The following is a 15,107-nucleotide window of genomic DNA, read 5'->3' as shown; positions in this document are numbered from 1 at the left end:
AATGGGGCTACAAAGTGGAATCCACGACATGCGAGTGTGGAGAAGAGCAAACCACAGACCACCTGCTGCAATGCAACCTGAGCCCTGCTACATTCCAACATGGTGGGACCAATGATAACTTCTTTCACTTTTTAAGCTGGTGATTTCTTTGATCTCTTCTTCAGTTGCTCCATAAACAAAGGAAGGTCCTTATCTCGCTCTTTGCAAGTGGGTAAAGCATTTGGTTTCTACATCGTCGATCTCTTCCCCCTTCCATCCTCCTCTTTTCTAGCCTGGATTGCCATTACTCAAATGGCCTTTTTGGCTGCACTCAGCAAAGGGGGATTATGTCCCAAATCAAATTATGTCCTCACGTTACATAGCACCTCTGCACAGACCACCTCTGAGTTTCTCCTGGCCTTGCAGCCGGCAGGCATTAAATTTTCATCAAGCGTTGAAAAGGATTGCTTCTGCTCTCCTGCTGAAGGAGGCAGTGCATGCTCGCTTGGATCCATCTGAACATTTCTTCTACGAACTTTTTCTCACATTTAGCACCAGGATACAGGTTGAACATCCCTTATGCAAAATAATCCAAAATCCATAATTGTGGCTGAGATTGTGAGTCTCACCTTTGCCTTCTGGTGGTTCAATATCTATTTATTTATCTCATCTTGTTGATGGGAAGTTTCCCACTGGAGTGGAAATCATCCATCGGACAGATCACAAGCTATTCAACCTCAGCAGACTGAAAGCCAAAACCAAGGTTCCAACACCATCTGTTATAGAACTCCAATATGCTGTTGATAATGTAATCTGTGCACATTCAGAAGATCTACAAACCACTCTAAACACTTTTGCAGAAGCATACAAGAAGCTCGGCCTGTCATTGAACATTGAGAAAACCAAAGTGCTCTTCCAGCAGTGACTAGCCAATCCCTCTGTGATGCCAGAAATGCAGCTTAATGGTGTAACATTAGAAAATGTCAACCATTTCCGCTATCTTGGCAGCCACCTCTCCACAAAAGTCAACATTGACACTGAAGTGCAACACTGCCCAAACTCCGCAAGTGCACAATTTTTCCCAAATGAAGCACAGAGTGTTTGAGGATCAGGACATCCGTAGGGAGACCAAGGTGCTTGTTTATAAAGTTATTGTCCTCCCAACTTTCCTATACACCTGCGAAACGTGGACTGTCTACAGATGTTACACTCAACTCCTGGAGCGATTCCATCAGCGTTGTCTCTGAAAAATCCTGCAAATCTCTTGGGAAGACAGGCGGACAAATGTCAATGTGCTGGAAGAAGCAAAGACCACCAACACTGAAGCGATGCTTCTATGCCATCAACTCTGCCACATTGTCCGAATTCCCAATCACCGACTCCCAAAGCAGTTACTCTACTTCCAACTCAAGAATGGGAAATGTAATGTTGATGGACAGGAAAAGAGATTTAAATATGGGCTTAAAGCCAACCTTTAAAACTGTGGCATAGATACCGAGAAATGAGAAGCCCTGGCCCTTGAGCGCTCTAACTGGTGGTCAGCTTTGGCCAGCAGTGCTGCGGAATTCGAAGAGGCACTGGGACTGTGGCGCAGCTGGCTGGGAGTCAGCTGCATTAAGATCACTTCTGGCCAAAAAGTCATGAGTTTGAAGCCAGCCCGGGTCAAAGTGAGCATTGGACCAATTTGTGTAGCTTGCTGATGACCTTTGCAGCCCGAAAGACAGTTGCATCTGTCAAGTAGGAAATGTAGGTACCCTTTATGCAGGGAGGCTAATTTACGACACCATAAAATCTCCAGCAAGCATGCAAAGAATGAGGAAGTACTTCATCAGTGTCACAAATGGACGATGAAGTGACAGCGCCCCTGGTGACCAGAATACCCTCATGAAAAAGCTGGAATGTTAAATAGCCTCTGTGTGTCTGTCTATATATGTTGTGTGTCTATGGCATTGAATGTTTGCCATGTATATGTACATTGTAATCTGCCCTGAGTCACCCTTCTCACCTGCAGGGTGAGAAGGGCAGAATATACTGTAAACAAACAAACAAACAAACAAATAAATAAATGGAGAGAGAAATGTGCCAAGAGGAAGGCGCATCAAGCCAACCCTGACCAGAACCACCTTCCACCTGAAACTGATGTACTCACTGCAGGAGAACATAAAGATCAAGAACAGGTCCCTACCTATCCATAGCCAAGATACTATGTTTGGACGACCATCATTCTCAAGCTAAGTAAAGTATATCAATTGTTTAACCATTCCAAGAGGCAGACCCCGATTTTGTCATTTTATATAGTATTTGTCAAGCTGGAATGTGTCCACAGAAGGGTGACCAAGCTCTGGAAACCAAACCTTCTGAGATACGATTGAGGGAGCTGCATGTACCTAGCTTGGAGAAGAGAAGACTGAGAAGTAGAGTGTCTTCTGCAAGAAGTTGGAGATCTTTTCCATCTTCTGTCATAGCTTTGCTAATCTAATAATCATTCAAGCCATGTGATGTCGCACGCTGGGCCTGTGCATTAGACTGTAGACAGGACATAAATTCTCTGTGCCCAACGGGATGCCAGGGATGCCTCAGATTAAAGGCCTTTGGACCTCCCCACAAACAAAGTTCTGTAGAGGCTTAAAGTAAGTCCAACAAAGTTCTTTACTGATGAAAACAAACAGGTACTTCAAAGCTTTCTTAACAGTCTATTGGCTCTTGCAATCTTGTTCACTGGGAACAGGCACTATCTTCATAACTGTATACTAACTAATGGGGAAATCCTTAACTTCTAATCTGGGCAGTCTGTCTTTGCCTCTGTTGGCGTGGAGTCCCTGCACCCGGTACCAACTGTGTCTGGCTTCCGTGAGCGACCCTTGCCAAGCAGAGTTTTGTAGACTTCCAGGGGAAAAGAAGGAGTTCAGGTTGCTGTGATGGCCGGCTGAAGTCCCTCAACCAAGCTGTGGGGCCTTTTCTCCCCGGCCAAGCTGTAGGCTGAATATCTCCCTGGCCAAGCCGTAGAAGACGAAGCTTTCTATGGGAGCTCTTCGTTTTACGTCCTGTGCGAAAGGCTTCTCTGTGAGAACTGACTCAAAAAGGCTCTTTTCCCTCCAAAACTCAAAAAGGGGCGGGACCAGGGAACCTAACGATAATTGACAGGTGGCTTGCCCTATGATTGCAAACTATAGCGGGAAGCCACCCTGCTGCAAAATCCCAAGCCTGGGATTACAAACAAACATTTAATGCAAAGCAAACAGAAATGGAGCTCCTGGTACAACTGTACCAGCACAACCCGGAGTTTCGGGGTGCGGTGTTATCTGTACACAGATGACGTCCAACTCTGTCACTCCTTCCCACCTACTACTAAGGATGCTGTTCAGGTCCTGAACCGCTGCTTGGCCACTGTGTCGGACTGGATGAGGGCTAACAAATTGAAACTGAATCCAGATAAGACAGAGGCACTCCTGGTCAGTCGAAAGGCCGAACAGGGTATAGGGTTACAGCCTGTGTTAGACGGGGTTACACTCCCCCTGAAGACGCAGGTTCGCAGCTTGGGTGTGATCCTGGACTCATCGCTAAGCTTGGAACCCCAAGTTTCGCCGGTGTCCAGGGGAGCATTTGCACAACTCAAACTTGTGCACCAGTTGCGCCCGTACCTTGGGAAGTCTGACTTGGCCACGGTAGTCCACGCTCTGGTTACATCCCGGATTGATTACTGCAACGCGCTCTACGTGGGGTTGCCCTTGAAGACTGCCTGGAAGCTTCAGATGGTCCAGCGCTCGGCGGCCAGGTTGCTAATGGGAGCGGCACTCAGGGAGCATACCACTCCTCTGCTGAGCCAGCTCCACTGGCTGCCAATCCGCTACCGGGCACAATTCAAGGTGCTGGCTTTAGCCTATAAAGCCCTAAACGGTTCTGGCCCTGCTTACCTCTCCGAACGCATCTCCCCCTATGAACCGACCAGAACATTAAGATCGTCTGGGGAGGCCCTGCTCTCGATCCCGCCTGCGTCACAGGCGCGCTTGGCGGGGACGAGAGACAGGGCCTTCTCAGTGGTGGCCCCTCGGCTATGGAATGCCCTACCGGCAGACATCAGACAGGCACCTTCGCTGCTGACGTTTCGGAGAATGGTTAAGACCTGGCTTTATGAACAAGCGTTTGGTTAAGCAGTGCAACCAATCATAGGAAGAGGGTAAATGGAACATAGGAATGGCACAAGGATTACGAGAACGGATCTGATTTCAACTGAGGCGTTATGTTATGTCTGTTTTGTTGATCTGTCTTGTTGATTGTTAACTGTTGTGGATTGATGCTGTTGATCCTGTTTGTTGCGTTGTTATGTTTTAATTGCACTGACACTGTTTGATAATTGTACCATGTAAACCGCATTGAGTCGCCTGTTAAGGGCTGAAAAATGCGGTATAGAAATAAAGCAAATAAATAAATAAATGAACCCCAGTCCAGAAACGATAGGGATGCTGTAGATTCAAATTCCAGCATTCACATTCCCAGCTTGTGAGAACTGAAAGTCAATTCCCACGCTTGCTTTAGGGGTCAACTGGGCTTTTGTTGGTTCCTCAAATCACCTGTTTTCTTGGTTCATAACAAACCTATGGTGTATTATATGAAAATTATAGGTGCTAGCAGTCATACTGTTGTTCATCAAATGAAATCATCAAGATCAAGAGTAGGAAATGTTCTAGTTTTCTTGCAAATCAAGAAGAGAGACCAAGAAGACCAAGAACGAGAAGTTTTCTCCTCTCCTCCCCCTTCCATGTTGTCTGTGGAAGCCAGTTGCTGCTGCTGCTCTAGAAAAAGGCTTTGAAAGTGGATGAACTAAACAGGCTTTCTTTCACACTAGACTAATCCCTTCCATGGTAACGGCCGGCCGCAAAGTCACAAGTTAGTAAGCACGAGCTGGAGAGGGCCATGTAGACGGGCAGAAGCTTTAGAGCAAGTGGGAGAGAACAGGTTCTTTTTCACAGAGCGAGGTTGATTTATGGAACTCATTGCCACAAAGTATACATGGGAGTGAGAGGGATTTTAAAATTCACAGAGAATGGTACTGATTTCCAGGGAACCTTAGCATGATACCTCTTGGCTTCTACCAGATAAAAAGTATAACTATCAATAACAAGGAAGACAAAATGTAGACAAGAATCATAGACTCATAGAGTTGGAAGAGACCTCATGGGCCATCCAGTCCAACCCCCTGCTAAGAAGCAGGAAAATTGCATTCAAAGCACCCCTGACAGATGGCCATCCAGCCTCTGTTTAAAAGCTTCCAAAGAAGGAGTCTCTACCACACTCCAGGGTAGAGAGTTCCACTGCTGAACAGCTCTCACAGACAGGAAGTTCTTCCTCATGTCCAGATGGAATCTCCTTAAAACCATCCCCGACAGATGGCCATCCAGCCTCTGCTTAAAAGCTTCCAAAGAAGGAGCCTCCACCATACTCTGGGGTGGAGAGTTCCACTGCTGAACAGCTCTCACGGTCAGGAAGTTCTTCCTCATGTTCAGGTGGAATCTCCTTTCTTGTAGTTTGAAGCCATTGTTCCGCATCCTAGTCTCTAGAGCAGCAGAAAACAAGCTTCCTCCCTCCTCCTCCCTATGACTTCCTCTCACATATTTATACATGGCTATCATGTCACCTCCTCTTAGCCTTCTCTTCTTCAGGCTAAACATGCCCAGCTCCTTAAGCCGCTCCTCATAGGGCTTGTTCTCCAGACCCTTGATCATTTGAGTCACCCTCCTCTGGACACGTTGCAGCTTGTCAATATCTCTCTTCAACTGTGGTGTCCAGAATTGGATACAATATTCCAGGTGTGGTCTAACCAAGAGCATGGGGAGCATGACTTCCCTGGATCTAGACAATAGACTCCTATTGATGCAGGCCAAAATCCTATTGGCTTTTTTTGCCGTTGCATGACATTTTTGGCTCATGTTTGTCTTGTTGTCCACGAGGACTCCAAGATCTTTTTCACACGTACTGCTGTTGAGCCATGCGTTCCCCATTCTGTATCAAGATAATGCTTCCCTTTGCTCCCAAGGAAATGTTAGGATCTCTGGTTGATGGACTGGTGCAGCAAGAAGCTTTGCTGGATTCCCAGTTGTTATTGCCTTCTACTACCCATAATATAATAAGTTGGCACTGGGGGATTCTGTTGTAATGCAAACTTTAATGATGCTATCCAAACTCAATGGAGAATAGCATCATAGAACTGGAAGAGATCATAAGGGCCATTGAGTCGAATGCCATTCTTCCAGGCAGGAATCCAAGCCTTCTAGACCAGGGGTCCACAAACTTTTTAAACAGAGGGCCAGGTCACAGTCGCTCAAACTGTTGGAGGGCCGGATTATAATTTGAAAAAAATATATGAATGAATTCCTATGCGCGCTGCACTTACCTTATTTGTACTGTAAAAAGTACTTAAAAACAATACAATAATTAAAATGAGTATTAGTATTTCAATGGGAAATGTGGGCCTGCTTTTGGCTGATGAGGTAGGATTGTTATTGTTGTTATGTGCTTTCAAGTCGTTTCAGACTTAGGTTGACCCTGAGCGAGGGCCGGGTAAATGACCTTGGAGGGTTATATCCAGCCCCTGGGCCTTAGTTTGAGGACCCCTGCTCTAGACAGATGGCCATCCAGACAAGATTGAAAACCTTCAGAGAAGACTCCACTGCACTCCCAGGAAGCAGTAGTAGGTTCCACATTTAAACAGGTCTTGTCATCAGGAAGTTCTTCATCATGTTTACATGGAATCTCTTTTCCTAAAGTTTAAATCTATTGCTTTGTATCCTAGCACATGGAGGAGCAGAAAGCAAGCTTGCTGTTGCACACCAGGGCTGAGAAGGCACCTCTGAACCGATCTCACACTCCCAAGTTCAATCAAAAAGCGAAGCAGTTTATTAAAAATTAAATGTAGCTTCAGCAAAAGAATAAAAGCAATTAAAAGTAATACAAAATATACTCCATGTGAAAACAGTCACTTAAAAACTTGGAAGCGATAATCCATTGGCACAGAAAACAATCCAGAAGATTAAAGGTACATGATAGGCATAGCAAAGATCCAAAAAATTACATGAGTCCATGAAACCACTTGAATCCAGGAGCAAATGCAAGAAACCATGAAGAACACTAGAAATCATGAAAAACCACATAGAAAAATCCAAGGCCCATGAAACTTGAAACAAGAGAAAGGTACCAGGTATGTTCCCTTAACTAAGCGTTGATTTCTTCTGAAGAATCAATCCAAATCATCCCTCATTTTTACTTAAGAAACTATGTCTTTCTCCTTGAGAATTCTGAGAGGTGCCTTTCTTAGATACCAGTCTCAGAGAACAGTGCCTCCCTTCAGCCATCTGTCTCTGTTGACAAATGTCTTTTCTTTTATCTAATTCAGGGGACTCAGACAGCTCTACATCTCCAATTAACACATTCCGATCAAATTCCGACCTTGGTTCTCTTGGGAAAGCTAGTTCAGGACTGTCAGCATTTCCACTGTTGGCCTGAGAATCCCAGAATCCTCATCCGCATCAGGACCAATGCCAGACTCCTGCCCAAAATCCCGAGCCTCAGACTCCTGAGGGTCTGCAAAAGCTTGTTCACTGTTCTCTGAAACATCGGGCAATGAAACAATCACAGGCAGAACCATAACACTTGCTCCTTCCTCAATATGATATCCTTTCAGATATATAAACATGGCTATAATGTCTTCCTTCAGCAAAGGATCACCGCCTTGTTGTGGCGCTGGAGCTTGACGACCTCAATGATGTCATGAGCGAAACCGTGTGTGTGGAGCCCGTGACAGACTTTGTATTTCTAGGCTCAAAGATGACTGCAGATGCAGACTGTGGCCAGGAAATCAGAAGACGCTTCCTTCTTGGGAGGAGAGCAATGTCCAATCTCGACAAAATAGTAAAGAGTAGAGACATCAGACTGGCAACAAAGATCCATTGCCTAGTCAAAGCCATGGTATTCCCTGTAGTCACCTACGGATGTGAGAGCTGGACCTTAGGGAAGGTTGAGCGAAGGAAGATCGATGCTTTTGAACTGTGGTGCTGGAGGAAAGTTCTGAGAGTGCCTTGGACTGCGAGAAGATCCAACCAGTCCATCCTCCAGGAAATAAAGCCCGGCTGCTCATTGGAGGGAAGGATAGTAGAGACCAAGTTGAAGTACTTTGGCCACATCATGAGGAGACAGCAAAGCCTAGAGAAGGGAATGATGCTGGGGAAAGTGGAAGGCAAAAGGAAGAGGGGCCGACCAAGGGCAAGATGGATGGATGGCATCCTTGAAGTGACTGGACTGACCTTGAAGGAGCTGGGGGTGGTGACGGCCGACAGGGAGCTCTGGCGTGGGCTGGTCCATGAGGTCACGAAGAGTCGGAGATGACTGAACGAATGAACAACAACATAATGTCTTCTCAAAGCAGGTGAGCATGGCTTTGGATGAAACATGCAGAATAATCAGAATAAACTCTACAAGCTAGCTAGCATTGCCCCTCTGATGTGCGAGGGGAAGTTGCTAAATGTGAGAGAAATAAGGTTGAACCCTATGAAAGCCACCCACTTGGCGTCCCCCAGCAACAACAAGGGTATACTTCTGGGCAGCGAAACCTGGAAACCCCAACTGGATGACCCCCCACGAGGGTCGTTCTCCGGGGCAAACCAAAAATGGTCAACTTGGAAGTCCCTGAACAGACTCAGAAGTGGGGTGGGCAGATCAAAAGACAACCTGGTAAAATGGCACTACCTAAACCAGTGTTTCTCAACCTGGGGGTCGGCACCCCTGGGGGGGGTCACAAGGGGGTGTCAGAGGGGTCGCCAAAGACCATCAGAAAACACAGTATTTTCTGTTGGTCATGAGGATTCTGTGTGGGAAGTTTGGCCCAATTCTATCATTGGTGAGGTTCAGAATGCTCTTTAATTGTAGGTGAACTATAAATCCCAGCAACTACAACCCCCAAATGTGAAGGTCTGTTTTCCCAGTGTTCAAATTTGTGCATAATGAGTATCCCTGCCAAGTTTCATCCAGATCCATCATTGTTTGAGTCCATAGTGCTCTCTGGATGTAGGTGAACTACAACTCCAAAACTCAAGGTCAATGCCCATCAAATCCTTCCAGTATTTTCTTTTGGTCATAGGAATTCTGTGTGCCAAGTTCGGTTCAACTCCATCGTTGGTGGTGTTCAGAATGCTCTTTGATTGTAGGTGAACTATAAATGTCAGCAACTACAACTTCCAAATGACAAAATCAACCCCCCCCCCCGCCCCCAACCTCACCTGTATTCAAATCTGGGCGTATCGGGTGTTTGTGCCAAATTTGGTCCAGTGAATGAAAATGCATCCTTCATATCAGATATTTACATTACAATTCATAATAGTAGCAAAATTACAGTTATGATGTAGCAATGGGAAAAAATGTTTGGGGGTCCCCACAACATGAGAAACTGTATTAAGAGGTCACGGCATTAGGAAGGTTGAGAACCACTGACCTAAACGAATCCCACACCTTGTGTGACTGTGGAGCAGAATAGACAACTCCGCATCTGTATGCTTGTCCACTATGCCCTGCCTCATGTACAGAGGAGGAATTGTTGGAGGCTACAGACAATGCCGTTGCTGTTGCCTGTTTTTGGTCAAAAGATATTTAGCCACCTGCGTTCCTTCTATTTTTATCGCTTTTATACTAATTTATGCAATGCTTTTGATACGAAATAAATAAAATGTCTCCTCTTAATCTTTTGTTCTCCAAGCTAAACATACCCGGCTCCCTCAGCAGCTCCTCATGAGGATTCATGTTTTCCAGATCTTGTCCCTTCTTCCAAATATGTAAACATGGCTATCATGGCCTTTCGCAAGCTTCTCTTCTCCAGGCTCAACACGCCTAGCGTCCTCAGCTGCTCCTCAAAAGGCAAGGATTTCAGGCTTTTCATCACTGTGGTCCTCCTCCTCTATTTCCCTAACAGGCCAGAGAATTGCTTGGAGCAAAACCTGGAGCGGATTTATATCTCCACTGACATGAAAGCTAGCATTACAAGATGGCTACAGCGAAGGTAGACGTATCCTGAGATTTCTCTAGATTTTGCCACAATCACTTGATATCTCTTTGAGTCACAAGCTGACCCTAATCTGTTGCTTTCATCTTTTGAAAAGTATGTTTGGATCTTATGTCAACAATGCATCTTCTCCAGGGTATCAATGCAGTGGGAGCTGTTGGAAGTCATCCTTTTATTAGAAGCTGTCCTTCATTTGAAGGTTTTCTAGTCCAGCTCTGTTTTAAATGTAAGGATTCCCACAAAATAGGAAACTTGAAGATGCTCATCAGCATCTGGACCAAGCAACAGCTTCCACTGTGCTGATCAGCCCAAAAGAATAGTGGTGGTGCTGGGATCTGTCTGTATAGGAATTGGGTTGAATCAGATCTGGACGTAATTTCCAGAAAGATACAAAGCTCTGGGATACTTCAAAGGTTCCAGCTAACCATTAGGAAGTTTTCCCTAATGTTCTGCAGAGATCTCTCCATGGGTAATGCTAGCCCATCAGACCAACTCTTGATCTTCAAGTGAGCCATGTCAAGTCTTGGCCTCCTTATGGCACAGGCCAGACGGGCAGCAAGGAATTACACTGCTTTGATTCCTGTGTAACTCACACTACTGCAAACTCTCAAGTCGCAGCCAAGATCTGATACTGGGCGGCGTGCAAAGCTACATTACAGCAGAACAGAGGCTTACGGTAGCTAACTTCACCTCAGGGTTGATCTCAACAGCATAAAGAACCCAAGCCATTGTTTGAGGTGCTGAGCTTGTTTGGTATAGGGTTGCAAAGGGAAACTTTGGATGGCCCATAACATCATATTCCCCATTTCTGTGATTGGTTGTAAAAACTCGACAGTGATAGGAAGACAATCAATGTATTGGAGATGCACGGATGGAAAGAAGTTATGTGGATTCAAAGGGATGAGCAAATTGAGCCTGAACACTCCCTAGAAGCCAAACTGAGCCTGTTGTAGTTCAGCCACAGCATGAGAAGACAGGACTTACTAGAAAAGGTAATATTGCTTGATAAAGTGGAGGGCAATAGGAAAAGAGGAAGATGGTGTCCCATGAACTCAACCAACCTTGAATCTGTAAGAGCCTTGCAGGATTGTTAAAAAGAAGGTGACTTTGAGGGTTTGGTATTCCCCGTAGCAACCTATGGACATGAGATCTGGACCATAAAGAAGGCTGAGCAAAGATAGATGCTTTTGAACTGTGGTGTTGGAGGAAAATCCCGAGAGTGCCTTGGACCATGAGAAGATCCAACCAGTCCATACTCAAGGAAATATATCCTGACTGCTCACTGGAGAGAAGGACATTAGAGGCAAAGATGAAGTACTTTGGCCACATCATGAGAAGACAGGAAAGCTTGAAGAAGAAAGTGATGTGGGGAGAAAAGAAGGAAAAAGGAAGAGGGGCTGACAAGATGGGTGGATGCTATCCTTGAAGTGCCTGGCTTGACCTTGAAGGAGCTGGGGGTGGCCATGACCAACAGGGAGCTCTGGTGTGGGCTGGTCCATGAGGTCATGAAGAGTAAGAAGTGACTGAACAACAACTACAACTAAAACAAGTCAAAGTTGACTTGATGACAGTGAAGAAGAACAACAACCTGAGACTTGAAGGGAGTGCTATTAAAGATGCTCTTGTGCTTCTCCAGTTTGAAAGTCACATACTTTCTTTCTCAATGACACGAGAAGCAGGAATGCAATCCATAGCAATAACTTTACCATTTCATTTCAACAGTTTAGCTTAAAAGATGCCTCTAACTTAGTAAGCAACAGATAAATACTTGTAGAATTCTCCCCCTGCTTTTAGCTACAAGTTCTATCTTATGTGAATTGAATGCACCTCCATTATCCACAGATACTGTACCCAAGGATTTAGCCATCAATGGCTTGAAAATATTTTCCTCTTCCAAAAAAAAAAAATCCCAAAAGTAAACCTTGATTTTGCCATTTGATATAAGGGACACCATTCTCTCTTCCCTTGTATAGAATGGGACTTGAGCATCCACAGATTTTGGTATTTATGGGGAGTCCTGGAATCAAAACCCAAGGTATACCGAATAATATCTGTCGGGCTTAACAATTTCGTTGTTTCCTGTGTTTCCTAGTGGGAGGGTGATCCTCCAGCTGAAAATAAGACTCTTCCTTTTGACCTGTTATGGTGATGGACCTGAAAGAAAATCATCTCATGAGGATCTTAAGTCTTGGGCGGTTTTGGAGAGTGAAATATAATATTTCAGACAGCCTGGGCCTAACAGCTTGCAAAGCCATAACTAGTGATCTACAATTCACCTCTTATAAAAAGTGAAGAGAGTAAAAATACTTTCAAAGAAGCAACATCAGCCCCTTATCTTCTCCATAGAAAAGAATGTCTTTTTGGATAATGCCTGCAAGATACCTATATCCTCTCAAAACACAAGGCTTGCACTTTAGTTTCCAAACTATGGCACTCTTTCTAACTATATGTGAACACAAGCAAGTTTAGGGGATTGATCTACAAAAATCACATCCGATTAATTTGACGAAGGTGTAACTAATGTGACAATGGCACAAATTACCAGAGATCTCAGAGAGTGCAGAGAATACAGGTTGAGTATCTCTAATCCAAAATCCTTGGGACCAGAATTTGGAGTGCTTTCATCTATATCAGGTATGGGCAAACTCAGGCCCGGGGGCTGAATACAGCCCATTGGGCTCTTATCTCAGGCCTCCTCTCCCTCACTATCCTATCCTGTCCTGTCCTATTCCTTCCTTCCCTTCTCTCTTTCCTTCTCCTTCTCTCCCCGTTTCTCCTTCCCTTTCACCCTTTCGTCCTTCTTCCTTCCTTCCTTCCTTCCTTCCTTCCTTCCTTCCTTCCTTCCTTCCTTCCTTCCTTCCTTCCTTCCCTCCCTCCCTCCCTCCCTCCTCTTTTCTTCTTCCTTCCTTCCCTCCGTCTTTCTTCCTACCTCCTTCCTTCCCTTCCCTTCCACCCTTTCATCCTTCCTTCCTTCACTCCTTCTTTCTCCTTTCTTCTTCCTTCCCTTTCCTTCCTTCTCTCTTTCCTCCCTCCCTCCATCCCCTTTTGTCCATCCTTCCTTCTCTCTTTCCTTCCTCCTTCCCTTCCTCCATTCCTTCCTTCCCTTCCATCCTTTCATCCTTCCCTTCCTTTTGTCTTTTCTTCCTTCTCTCTTTCCTTCCTCCTTCCCTGCTTTCCCTCTTTCTCCTTCCAGCCTTCCCTTCCACCCTTTCATCCTTCCTTCCCTCTTCCCTCCCTCTCTCCCTCTTTCTCCTTCCTTCCTTCCTTCCTTCCTTCCTTAAATCCTTCCCTTTTGTCTTTCCTTCTCTCTTTCCTTGCCTTCCTTCCATCCTTCTCTTCCTCCCTTCCCCCTTCTCTCTTTACTAACTCCTTCCCTTCCACCCTTTCATCCTTCCTTCCTTCTATCCTTCCCTTCGTCCCTTTTGTCCTTCCTTCCTTCTCTCTTTCCTTCTTCGTTCCCTTCTTTTCTTCTGTCGCCAGAAAGCCAGTCCTCCTAGCAGGGAGTGCTAGTACGTGGCCCCTAAGTTAGAAAGTTTGCCCATGCCTGATCTATATAGTGAGAATGTATTGTCGAAGCTTTCATGGCCGGAATCACTGGGTTGTTGTAGGTTTTTTCAGGCTATATGGCCATGTTCTAGAGGCATTCTCTCCTGACGTTTCACCTGCATCTATGGCAAGCATCCTCACCTTTGAGGATGCTTGCCATAGATACAGGTGAACCGTCAGGAGAGAATGCCTCTAGAATATGGCCATATAGCCTGAAAATACCTACAACAACCTATATAGTGAGATATTTTGGAGATAAGATTTGAATATAGACATGAAATTCACTGATATTTCATATACAGAGAGCCTGTAGGTCATTTTATACACACTATTTTTAATAATGCTGTGTATGAAACAAACTTTATGTCCATTGCAGAAAGCAAAGGTGTCACTCTCTCAGCCACCCAGATGTACAGTTTTGGAGCATATTAGATTCCCGTTCAAGGGATATTCAAACAGGGAAGCACAATATCTTTGCAAAACAATTGATAAACTTCAGTAGGCTATATTGGCCAGCAAAGGCATCTACAGCCAGGTCTCCATATCTACAGATTCAATCATCCATGGCTGTAAAATATACCCCCCCCCCCCACACACATCCCTCAAAAATAAAAAATCCAAACAACAAACTTTGATTTTACTATTTTATATAAGAGGACCAATTTACTGTCATTGTATATACCAAAGTTTGAGCACCTATGGATTTGGGTATCCTGGGGAGTCCTGGAACTGAATCCCAGGGAATACGAATGGCCCATTGTATTCTATTTATACAAAACTATTCTGTTCTGTTCTTTTCTTTTGGGCAAAACCCTCCTGAGAAGCAACAGCGCACTCCCTTCTCGGTCAACAAACACATTATAACTTGGAAAGAGCAACAAGGGATGCTCTCAGCCAGGCTTTGGGCACAGCACTGGCCCTAAGAAGCTTTAGAGCAAATCCAGATGAATTAAAAGGGAAACCTGTACCGGGCTTTGCTCCTGTCTTACCTTTCTGATGCAGAGAACCCTCTTCTCCAAGGCCACACAGTGGATGGATAGAAATCTCTAATGGTTTTGAAAGCAAGAGCTGGCTTGAATGGACATGGTCCAGTGGAGAGCTGGGTGCATTGCTCAGAGGTCCACTTGTTCCTCTCCACCAGCCTGCCTTGGCTCTCTCTCTCCCTTTCTTCCCATTTGTTTGCTGTCAAGAGCTGCTTTGCCCACAGTACCTGATTCACTTCAATAGCCGCCCATTCATACCCGCTGATCCTGCTTACAGAGGGGAGGAGCGGAGAGATTACAGCGCAAACAGAAAAAGAGAGCAAGAACTGAGCTGGCCAAGTCGGCTTCTCCCTCCTCCACCTCCCATTATTTCACAAATGAAAACCAGGGCAATCTTATGGACAGGCATCGTCTGAGTGTGGTCAAGGTGGCCAGAGTTATCAGTAAGAAACAGTGCACATGATCGGAGATGGTGTTGCTGTTTGGATTTGCCTTAACTTACTAGGAAAGGTCAGATTCAGTGCCTCCTCTTGCCTTCATCTTGATGAAATAAT

The 15,107-nt window shown here is 45.2% G+C and overlaps 1 protein-coding gene across 1 annotated transcript in view; it reads right to left on the bottom strand.

Annotated features, from left to right (window-relative positions):
- The window catches only part of MYO7A (myosin VIIA), a 199,889-nt gene extending 185,037 nt beyond the window's left edge, over window positions 1-14,852 (bottom strand). The window contains exon 1 of the mRNA XM_067466470.1: window positions 14,560-14,852. The gene's annotated coding sequence lies outside the window, so the exon portion shown is untranslated. The remainder of the gene's footprint in view (window positions 1-14,559) is intronic.
- Between the last annotated feature and the right edge of the window lie 255 nt (window positions 14,853-15,107).

This window comes from Anolis sagrei, chromosome 3 (assembly GCF_037176765.1).
Source record: "Anolis sagrei isolate rAnoSag1 chromosome 3, rAnoSag1.mat, whole genome shotgun sequence".
Taxonomy (NCBI): domain Eukaryota; kingdom Metazoa; phylum Chordata; class Lepidosauria; order Squamata; family Dactyloidae; genus Anolis; species Anolis sagrei.
Note: the sequence above shows the minus strand (reverse complement) of the source record. Positions and strands in the feature narration are given on the sequence as shown.